Source organism: Lactuca serriola, chromosome 8, assembly GCF_051521515.1.
Source record: "Lactuca serriola cultivar US96UC23 chromosome 8, Lser_US96UC23_V15, whole genome shotgun sequence".
In the NCBI taxonomy this organism is placed as follows: domain Eukaryota; kingdom Viridiplantae; phylum Streptophyta; class Magnoliopsida; order Asterales; family Asteraceae; genus Lactuca; species Lactuca serriola.
This window is the reverse complement of record NC_136415.1, coordinates 142,658,521-142,669,524: the sequence shown is the minus strand read 5'-3', so window position 1 is coordinate 142,669,524 and position 11,004 is coordinate 142,658,521.

Sequence of the window (11,004 nt, the reverse complement as noted above, 5' to 3'; positions counted from 1 at the left end):
TCAAAAGATAAACAATATACCATAACTAGATGTGACATTTATCTTCTTTCTTGATTATTCTCCAAACAACAACATTCATCATAGATGTTTATTTGGGGTTTTGGTGAAGATTCTATGGGGTTTCTAACCCTAGGCTTCCATTAATCCGAATTTAAACCATTTGGTTTTAGTATCATGTGGTTAATCATCCTTTGGTCGACACTTATCCATGAAAGTGCTTCATTCTATTTTTTAGATGACTTGGGTGATTTAAATTCCTAAGCCCATGTTTGAGTTGTACACATGCTTTAATGAGTTGTACATTACTTAGGAACTTGTTAATGATTGTAAATCTAGGTTATCAATGGTAATTAGTGATTTTTATTTGATATATGTTATGATTCCTTAGTTTTCCTTTGATGGTATGACTGGAATTAACAATTCTAATAGTGAATCATCATTAGAATGGACTGATAGATTTAGAAACAATGTTAAATTCCAAATCTTGGAAATGATTTTGGTATATGTAATAAACAATTTTAAACTAACTTAATTTTGAGGTTAAAATTAAATTTCATTGTATAATTGATTTCACAACTTCATTAGAGGATTAGAATCAACACAACACTTTAGTTGTGGCTGGAATCATAACTTAGTATTGAAATTGGTACTAAAAGTCGAATTGGTTGGAAAGGAATAAGAATTTTTTTGATGTTATTAAGAGTTATTAATACTTGTTTTTACCTTAAGGTTTTTTACATTATTACAAGTAATAAGTTTGAACTCTTAAAATCGTTTAAGCTCTAAACTATGGTTAAAAACCACACAAAAATAACGACACCAAATTTATGCGGTTAATAACCGCAACACAAAAAAAACAAAACCGCACCGCAAAAATAACCGTCTAACCGCACCACAAAAATAACTGCACCATGCGGTTTTGAAAATGGATTAACCGCATTTGCGGTTAGTGGTGAGGTTTTAGCTAATAACCGCACCGAATCGCACCACGCTCACCCCTAGTTAAAACAATTAAATGAGACTAAAAGAGTTGACAGCAGTAATTTGGTCATTTTAACAATTTGAACATATTATTATATGGTGATTAAGATATGAGTTAGCATAGAAGCAAGATGAATTAGCATCAATTGCATATTTTTTTTTTTTGTATCATTTTTATTTTTCTAATTGGATTGTTCTCTAAAGTTAAAGTTCGTGTGATTCAAACTTGAGATTTATTGTATTTTGGAATGTTTAATGTGCAAGTAATCACCACTACACAAGTGTAATGTTGAGTTTTTCAAAACATATTATTTTTTGTCTCAAATATTTTGTAAATATGTTTTACTTAAACAAACTTAATGAAAAAAAAATGAATCTTGTTGACATGCATAATTGCATATTAACATATTTTTTCATATAATTTTCATTAGCTACCGTTTTTTTTCTTCTTAAAACAACTTTATAAAAGAGTGATATAACTTCTAAACAATTGATAATTGGTAAATAAAAAAATGCATGTAGGTAAGCCGAGAGAAGAAAAAATTAAACCAAAGTCAATTTCATTTAGAGTTGACTTGTACGCAAAACCTGAATGCCATGTCGTTTTGCAACACTTCATCTTTGATCGTCCACCCCATTGCAAATGAGTGGACAAGGAAAAGTCAAATAATGAGTGGACAAGGAAAAGTCAAATATGATGATTCTAGGGATTTATTATGTTTTAAGCGAAAAAATCACAAGCTACGCTTTTGATTATGTATAATAATTTTTAAGAGTCTGGTCCTTGTATGTGTGTGTTTTTTTTTCAAATCACAAGTTAAATATAAATTTAAAATTGTTTCGAAACCATTTGTTTAGAACAACATAAATTTTATAAAACAAAACTAACAAAGCGTTAGAAAAAAAAGTCAAACAATCACGTAACGATCAAAGAACGATCAAATAGGGGTTTTGTAATCAACCAAACCAACTAAACGAACTCTTACATCTACTAATACACTAAAAGTACGTCTGTATGAGAATACTGTAAAAATGAATGGACTTTCTTAGGAAGAGCTTGATCAAAAAGGAACTTATTTAAGAAATTTCAAAATTGCACCACATAATAAGAGAAACCGCATCAAGATAGTCCTTAGCAACCTTTCTAAGCCGCAGATTATCAAACCAAGAGAGCCGATCACTGTGGGAATAAAGAATCGGCCAATGTAAGCCCCACCAACCCGTAACATTCTCCAAAATGGCCGATCGCCACCCAGTGACGAGTGTAGAACGTAAAACCGAGTGTTTTACTTTATAAGTGAAATCGATAGAAAATGAAAAAAAATCAATAAATATTAGTTGCGAGTCCAGGTCGGATCATATCAAAAGATACTCGCCCCTGAATGGAAAAAAAAAAACTATTGTATTTGTGATTGTCAGAGTTGTCATTGTCGTCGGCTGTGGTGGAGGGTCGGCGGACAGCTTGAGGTAGTGGCAACATTTAGCAGGCAGTTTGTCGAGAGCTAAATTGTTGATCGACGATTTTCAGTTTGTACAATTGTGTGTATCAACGTATGTTGTGAAGTGGGAGAAGAGATGACGTGGTGAAAACGTATTTCCCTCTCTCCCTCCCCCCCCCCCCCCCCCCCTTTTTTTTTTTATTAATTAGTAATTATTTTTAACTTGTAGTGGGTCATATCTTATTGAATTATACCTTAAATGAAGTAGATATTTGGCATATTAAAATATAAGTTGTAGGCTTTAAAAACCTTGTCATGTATGTTTTTTTTGCTAAACACATTAAAATAATTCACTTTAAATATTTAAGATATGTCACAAGCAGGAACATTTATACCCTTTTTAGAAAGATTAAGACGAATAGACAATTTAGCTAACACCAACTTCAAAGTAAAAATTTTATGTGTGTTTTTTTCAACTCAAAACCGCAACTTCAGTTCAAAATCCAAATATAAAGTCCTTTTATAAGGGTTATAGACGGTACCCGTGACATAATGTAAATTTAATGATAATATATGAAAATTTTAAAATTTTAGCTAAAATATAGGGATCAAATTGACAATTTACCCCTTAATAAAGATGATATTTCTAGAAGATTACAAGGTGTGGCAAATTGGACAGGTTTGCAATTTTGATTTTTGCATGTCTACTTAAGGGCTCGGGTCAAAGTTGGCCGGATTAGGTTGAGTTGATCCCAAATATCTTTAAAAGTATTTTTCTTTGTTTTCTAGAGAATTGTATTTAGTTTAAATAAAATTTCAAAAAAAATAAACTATATCATGATAATAATAGTTAAAATCATTTAATAAAAACTGTTATTACTATATTTATTGAAAATAAATGATGGATGACTTCTAACTTGTTCGACCATTTTTGCTAACATTTTAGACTACTAGGTGTGCGCAACTTGTTATTACATGTTACCACACCCAAAATGTGTCATGTCAGCATCTTACTCATACATAGGTGTTATAATACTCAAGATGAAAATGGACAACATCTAATAACATGTGATAACACCAATTATTTTCTATTTTATTTTATTTTTTTTTTAATGTTTTTTTTTTTCAATATTTCAAATTTGTTTTTTTATTTATTATATTTGAAAAGTAAAAATAAAATTTTAATAAAACTTAAATTAAAAACAACATTAAAAAAATTACAACAAAACACAAAAACATTTAAAACCCTAAAAAACAAAAACAAAAAACAAAAAGAAAACAAAAAAGACAAAAAAACAAAAAAAGATTATACGGATGAGCCGGATCAAGACGATTCATATAGTTGAGAGAAATTTATGTTTTTTATATTTAAAAATGATATAAATTGAATGTATTTATAGTGTAAATAATTTTTTTTAATAAGTGACCGTTTTAAAAAACGGTCGAAATTGTGACCGTTTGAGTAAATTACCGGCGTTACCTCCTGTTGTCGTGATAACATATCGTAACATAACACCTAATAACGGCTAGGAAGGGTGGTGGTCCTCCCGTTATGGCGCCGTTATTAGGGTGCCACCTCAGATAACGCGGAACCCGCGTTGCCCATACTCGGTTGTCTTATGTTTTACGAATTTGAGTTACTTAGATATAATTTGATATGTGTTAGATATAATTTGATATGTGTGTAAACAGTAAAATCAAAATCATCGTTGCTGATTAAAATAGTATTTGATAATTTTGGCATGTCTTATCAACTTTTCTTTATGATGTATACATGTTTATATCTCATTATGACTTACTTAGGAGTGTAAAAGAGTTGAGTCGAGCCGAGTAGTGCAAAACTCGAAGCTCGACTCACCTAAAATACTCGAGTTCGAAGTTCGATTTGAAATCGTCTTGAGCCTAAATTTGAAGCTCATATTCGATTTGTGAAATACTCGATACTACCGAGCTTGGCTCACGAGCTCGACTAAAATTAAAAATGTAAAGATTTAAAAAAAAAAGTTAAAATCATCAAAAATTTAATACATTCCACATGATTTTACATTATTCAAAATATCAAAAAATTCACAATAAACCATCTAATGTCAATATTGAATCAACCATTTATGTCATTGTATTTTACATATAACCAAAATACCAAAAAGAAATATTCTCACTAAGTTTGAAATGCAACTTAAGTCCTTACTCTTTAACCGGTGCCTAAAATCTAAAAATGTTGAAATATTTTAGTAATTTAAAAATATATAAAAGGTAAAAATGTAATTTATAAATATTCAATTAAACTCGCGAGCTTTATGAGTTGGGTATTTTACCACTCGAGCTCGGCTCGATAAAGTACTCGAATAGCTGGAGTTTGAGCTAAACTCGATTAAAGTCGAGTCGATTCTGAGTATTTCCGAATCGGACTCGAGTTTCTCGTGAGTTGTTTCGTCTCGTTAAAACTCTTAGACTTACTTATCATTTATTTGTACATTTTACAGGTTTTCCGTCCCATTCTAATGAGATTATCTGGGTTTGTATTGTTATCAAAATTTTCATCCGGTACGAAACGAAGTTCTAATATTTAGGACAAGGGATGTGATTTTTAAAAAAATAATATATATACATAGATATGTAAATTGTACCACAAAACAATTACATGTAGTATGTTTAAAGAATAATAACATAAATAGTATATATTTCTTCTATAATAATTAATACAATTTTTCTTTTTTTATATTGTAATTTTTCTCTCTTTTTAGCAAGATTTCAAACTCATATTTCTCTTTTTGACTATTGACAAATCCTGACCTACAAAAGTAACACTTGGCGATGAGAGGCCCGCACGGCCGCACCACCTTGCAATTTCCTTACGTTTATGACCTGTCAAATATTTTACTCCATTCGTCAGTTGATCGCAAATTTTGTTTTCATTGTCATTGTTGGAAAATGAATATAAATCTTTCTATATATTAATTTATTTATTTAAACTAACTCACTAATTTCTAAACACTAAACTAATTTCATAGAATGGAATAAATTTATGAACCAAAATAAACGCGTTCGTGTTTAACAATGCTTTCATAAAGTAAAAAAGGAATATACATTGTAATTTGATCTGTTTGCTACAATATTTGTTTTAGCTAATGATTCTAAAACGAATATTGCTGCTCAACTTATTCATATAGTTTCAATATATTCCCATATTATCCCATACTTAGGGTTATATTGATATATTTGTCTTCTTAGTTAGTGGTACTTTATGAACATCCAAGTCTTATTTGCGGTTTTTGTAGCAAAAGTCTCAATATTTTATGTTAGATTACGAAATAATCTCAATTTTTTTGACAAAAGCTTCTTAAAACCCGATGAAAATATGCATTCTAACCATTTCCTGCTGATTATTACCGGTAACAAATTAATTCGAGACTATTTGGTAAACTACTCCAATTATTAAGATTTTTCTGAAAAAAAAAAATAAAGTTATTATTATTATTGTTATTGTATACTCCAATTATTAATATTTTTCGGCAAAAAAATAAAGTTGTTATTATTATTATTATTATTATTATTATTATTATTATTATTATTATCATCATCATCTTAAAATGTATAAAAATATTTTTTTTTAATTCGTTATTATTAATATTATATATATATATATATATATATATATATATATATATATATATATATATATATATATATCCGAATTGTCCAATTGGAAAATATGAATTGAACAATTTGATTCGGATATTCGGATTTTTTTATTGCTTTTCTACAAAATCGAATTATTATTTTGGATTTTGGATTGGTTATGGTTTATAAATAAAAACCGAATAGTCCAAAAAAACCGAATAACCGTTTATTATTTATTTATTTTACTATATATCTATAATTATTTATTAATTTTGTAATTTATTTTTTGAAATAGGTTCAAAAAGTTTCACGTAATAAAAAATTTTAATATGAATTTTATCTCAAAATTTTTTTATCTATAAAATATTAAAATATAATATACCTTTTTAATAGTTGTTTATAAATTTCAAATCATAACTAAATAAATTGTTTTTGTTTTTTGTATAAAATTTGGTAATATTATAATTATATGTCGTTTTAACACGTTTTAGTTTTTAAAAACCGATCCAACCGAATTATAATTGGATCAGATCGGATCGGATTTGAATTTAGTTAGGACTATTCGGATCTATGTTTTGAAAACCGAAATCAGTTTGGATTCATTTGATTGGATTGTATCAAACCGATTCATCCAAACGAACACCCCTACACACATACACGTATTTATATTCATTAATCCATATTTACACATATCAAAATCGTAACGTCTAAAAAATACTAAATAAAATTTTCATTTTTCAAACAACCAAAATCATTCATTCCTTTGTTCAAAAGAAAATCAGATTATTCTCAAACATCAGAGTAAAATCATAAAATGGATAGTGCGAAATAAAACTCTAGGGATGCAGTGTGATCAAGTCGAGTCATTCCCTTTGAAGCCAGAAGTACCTGAAACAATAACATAACCCGTAAACACGAAGCTTAGTGAGTTCCCCAAAATACAACGGGTCTATTTCAACCGCAAGTAGATGCTATGAGCCAAATCATAGTCTTAATCCCTGCCATTGGTCAAATCATTGTCTTTACTTATACAAGTGTAATATTCCAAAAGTTCCAATAAAAAATTTCATGTTAAAACATAGAGTCATACAAACATTGGTTACAAATCCAATCAATATAAAATGTATTTCAAACATCAGAGTATTATCAAAAGTAATCAATCCAGAAAAAAAAACCATTAAGGGATGCAGTGCAGTCAAGTCGGGCCCTTCCCTCTGGAACTGGAAGTACGTGAAACATGTTAAACCACAAATTGTAAGCATAAAGCTTAGTGAGTTCCCCAAAATACCACATATCATACATAGAATAGGGAATGCTATGTGACATCCATAGTACTACAATCACTATCATGCCATGAGCCACATCATGGTCTTTCTTTGCCAAGTCGGGGGCTAAAACCCAAGTCTTACAAACAAGTGCCAAGAGCCACCTCATAGTCTTCCATGTAAGCATCACAAATACAACTAGCATCCTACATATAACTGGCAGGGTCCAGACCCTGGTCTTGTATATGAGAAGACTCACCTGATCTTCCAACATGGTATAATGAGAAGACTCACCTGATTCACAAAGTAGATTATAACTCTGCTCAACGGTCAAAGTTGACTTTAGTCGAACACCACATCATGGCCATCCATGACCACATCATGGCCCATAAACGACAACACATATGGGAATTTCCCCGATACCACGTTGTGGCAACCTAAGTACTGGTTCCTTAACAACTTTATGGGTTAAGCTGTTTTCTTCGTTTCTAAGAGCTTCAAAGTTCAGATCTAGTCCTTCATATGGTTTAAATGGATAAAGTTTCCAACTTTATCCCTTAAGACCCTCTAAGAGATCAATATCTCAAACCCTAGGTCTAAACAAGGCAAAACATATCATGAAGTTAATCATTGAGCACTAAATCTTGAAAGTTTCTTGTCCATCAATTCCAGAAGAGTTCTAGCATCAACACCATCATAAAAAAAATCATGCTTTACAGACATGTATGTCCAATGAATGTCTTAAACTCGTTATTAGGTAAAAATAAGGGTTTTATGACCAAGATTTCATGCAAGACACCAAAAATATTCTTACTTCATATCCATGGCACCAAACACCCCAACTGTCCTAGAGATTCATACAATTGCAAAGTTTATGAGACCTCACCACTCCAACCCACCAAGACATGAAGATTAAGGGACAAATCTAGAGATATAACAAATTGGCAAAATAAAGATTAAGTCTTGGACAATCACCAAGGTCCAGAAGATAAGCTAGAAGATGAAGATGATGCTTGCAAGGTGAACCACCACACCAAAAGGCTTCCTTCTCCTTTAATAGTCACAAAGGTACCAAAAATGAGCTCACAATTTGTAAAAGGGGTTGGGGTTAGGGTTTCTGAGCTTGGGAGGGTGATGGAGGTTGAATGATCACGAAAACCTAGAGATAAAGTCCTTTAAATAGGGATCAAAGACCAAGGATTAGGGTTTTCTCCAAAAACAGTTGCCACGCCGTGGTGGGTCATTAAAATCCAGTGATCATAAAAAGTACTGTCACGCCGTGGTGAAGCTCCACCACGCTGTGGCTACCCAAAAATGAAAGTTTAAAATTAGAAATTAACTCATACCTGAAATGGGTGTTACAACTCTCCCCCACTTCAATTTGATTTCTTCCTCGAAATCATTCCTTACAATTTGCTCTGCTACACCAAACGAATCTGCCAAAACTTCCTGAACACTAATTAGGACTGAGAAGTGCTCTCATACTGGTGACCGCTTTCCAACAGTGTTATCAAAGCTCGGTCTTAGCAGAAATCACATACCCTAACAAAGAAAGGAACCTTAACACTCTGCCCTAATCGACAAGGAGAAAACCCAACTGCTATATACGAAAACTGAAAACCTTAAACAATGTCTCCCCTCCAGAAAAACATAACTATTCCAAATCACATCCATAAGGACTCCAATATTCAACCTGAGACGAGCAAACTCTGAATATCTCACTGACAACTGGAAAAACATAACCCCTGACCATTTGTCGATACCGATGATCTGGCATTCGAATATGAAGGCGAATCTCATCATGAATCTCAATCATTGATGTTGAACCATTCTATAAATCACATCCTGCTAACCAAAAACTTGCATTTCTGATCTAACTGAGATCATCTTAGTTCCGAGACTGACCTACCAACTTGTTGATGTATCGAATTTCTTACTAGTTGCTGAAACTGTTAACATCACACCCGACCACACCACAGGGATCCATCCAAGAGTCTAACTGACAAAAACTATCCTAGAATTTTTGCTAACACGACTCCAACAACCCTCCTATTCGAAAAAAGAATGACATGACTAACCAATACATGACCATTAGTTAGTCCATATTACCTTAGATGAATGTTATCGGCCTAGTCGTAGTCTTACATTACAGCGGGCCCCAAGTCGGCCTACCATGATTGTGAATGCTATGGGTCACCCCACAATCTTAAAACATTTCTATACTTCCTACCAACCTATTGAATGCTACGGGCCACCCTGCAGTCTTACAATACTTCTATAACTACCATGGTCCCAACCCATGGTCTTGCCAAGTACCCACAAGAATACCTAACCAAATATTATTACAAGAAGAAACCCTCATATTGTTGAACCCTAATCAGGTGTTCGAGCCAGGCTTTGAAGCCAAGGCCTTTATTAGAAAAGAACAAGCATACAGGATCTAAGACAACCCTTAACCCGAATCTAGCCACGAACCTAAATTGCACCACTACTGATGCTTCATGTCCTCGGACGAGATAAACTGATTTCCAACCTTTTCTTTTCTGATTACAATTACCCAACAAACATTATTCCATGCATAAATTTTGGCTCATTCCACGACCAGACTGACTATTCACTTGCTCTTGGAATGTCACAAGTTAACCCTCATCAGAAATATAATCTCAAACAATTGTTCCCCACTTGGAATCATCTACACCCTGTCCACTACGTAAGCATCCTAATTTATAAGCCATCTACAATTTCACTACTCAAGACCTCCCCCACCCCGAGCTTCAAAAGAATTAACACTTCTGTCCAGACGACCTAGCATACACATATCATAAAACTCAGATGAATATACCCCACTATCTCAACGAGAAACTGAATTTCATAGCACCTTCCACTGATACAATTTAAAAATCATTGAGCGACTTCAATGGATGACGAAGAACAAATAACCCAGTTATTGAAAATGGATAGATAACCTATCCATCAACCCACTTACTACGGAGCAACACCCACATGAACATGCAATCAACCACACCCGTGAAGGTATGAATTTGACAATAACCAACCTTATACCCATGATTTGACCACTCCTTCATTGCTTTGCAATCACTAACAATCCCTACACGTCCTGAATTCAAATTCGACATGCTCATGCTGCAGCTTCCTCGGACTCTTTGCTGAAACCACCAAAATCTAATCGGTTGTTGGTTCTCCAAGCAGAACACATAATCTTCCTCCACTTAAGGCTTGCTCTGTTGTTGGTTGATGTCTCCCACATTGAGGCCTATATCGGCTCACCTAAATACCCTCTAAGAACGACTCTCGGGCTATATCTATCATATCCTCTTATATCCGACAAGCTAAAAAGCTAAAAAAAACTCATTGATATCTGCTCTCAACATATCGTGGTACAAAGTATTCTTCATCTCCTCATTTGTGGCATATTGTGGGATCAGTAAAGCTCTCTCCGTAAACCTTGCAGTGATCTCCGCCATAGTCTCAATCATCTGGCGTAGGTCCTAAAACTCCCTCACTAGTTGTTGCACCTCGAAAGTTGGTGCAAACTCTGCTCGAAATCTAGTCACAAAATCAGGCCAGGTCATGGCCTCTATAGTCGGTACTCCCAACCTCATCCCACTAATCATGGGCTTGCTTCATAAAACACCCTGTAGTGAACCTCACCTTCGATCCTTAGGGGCTGAAGCTCA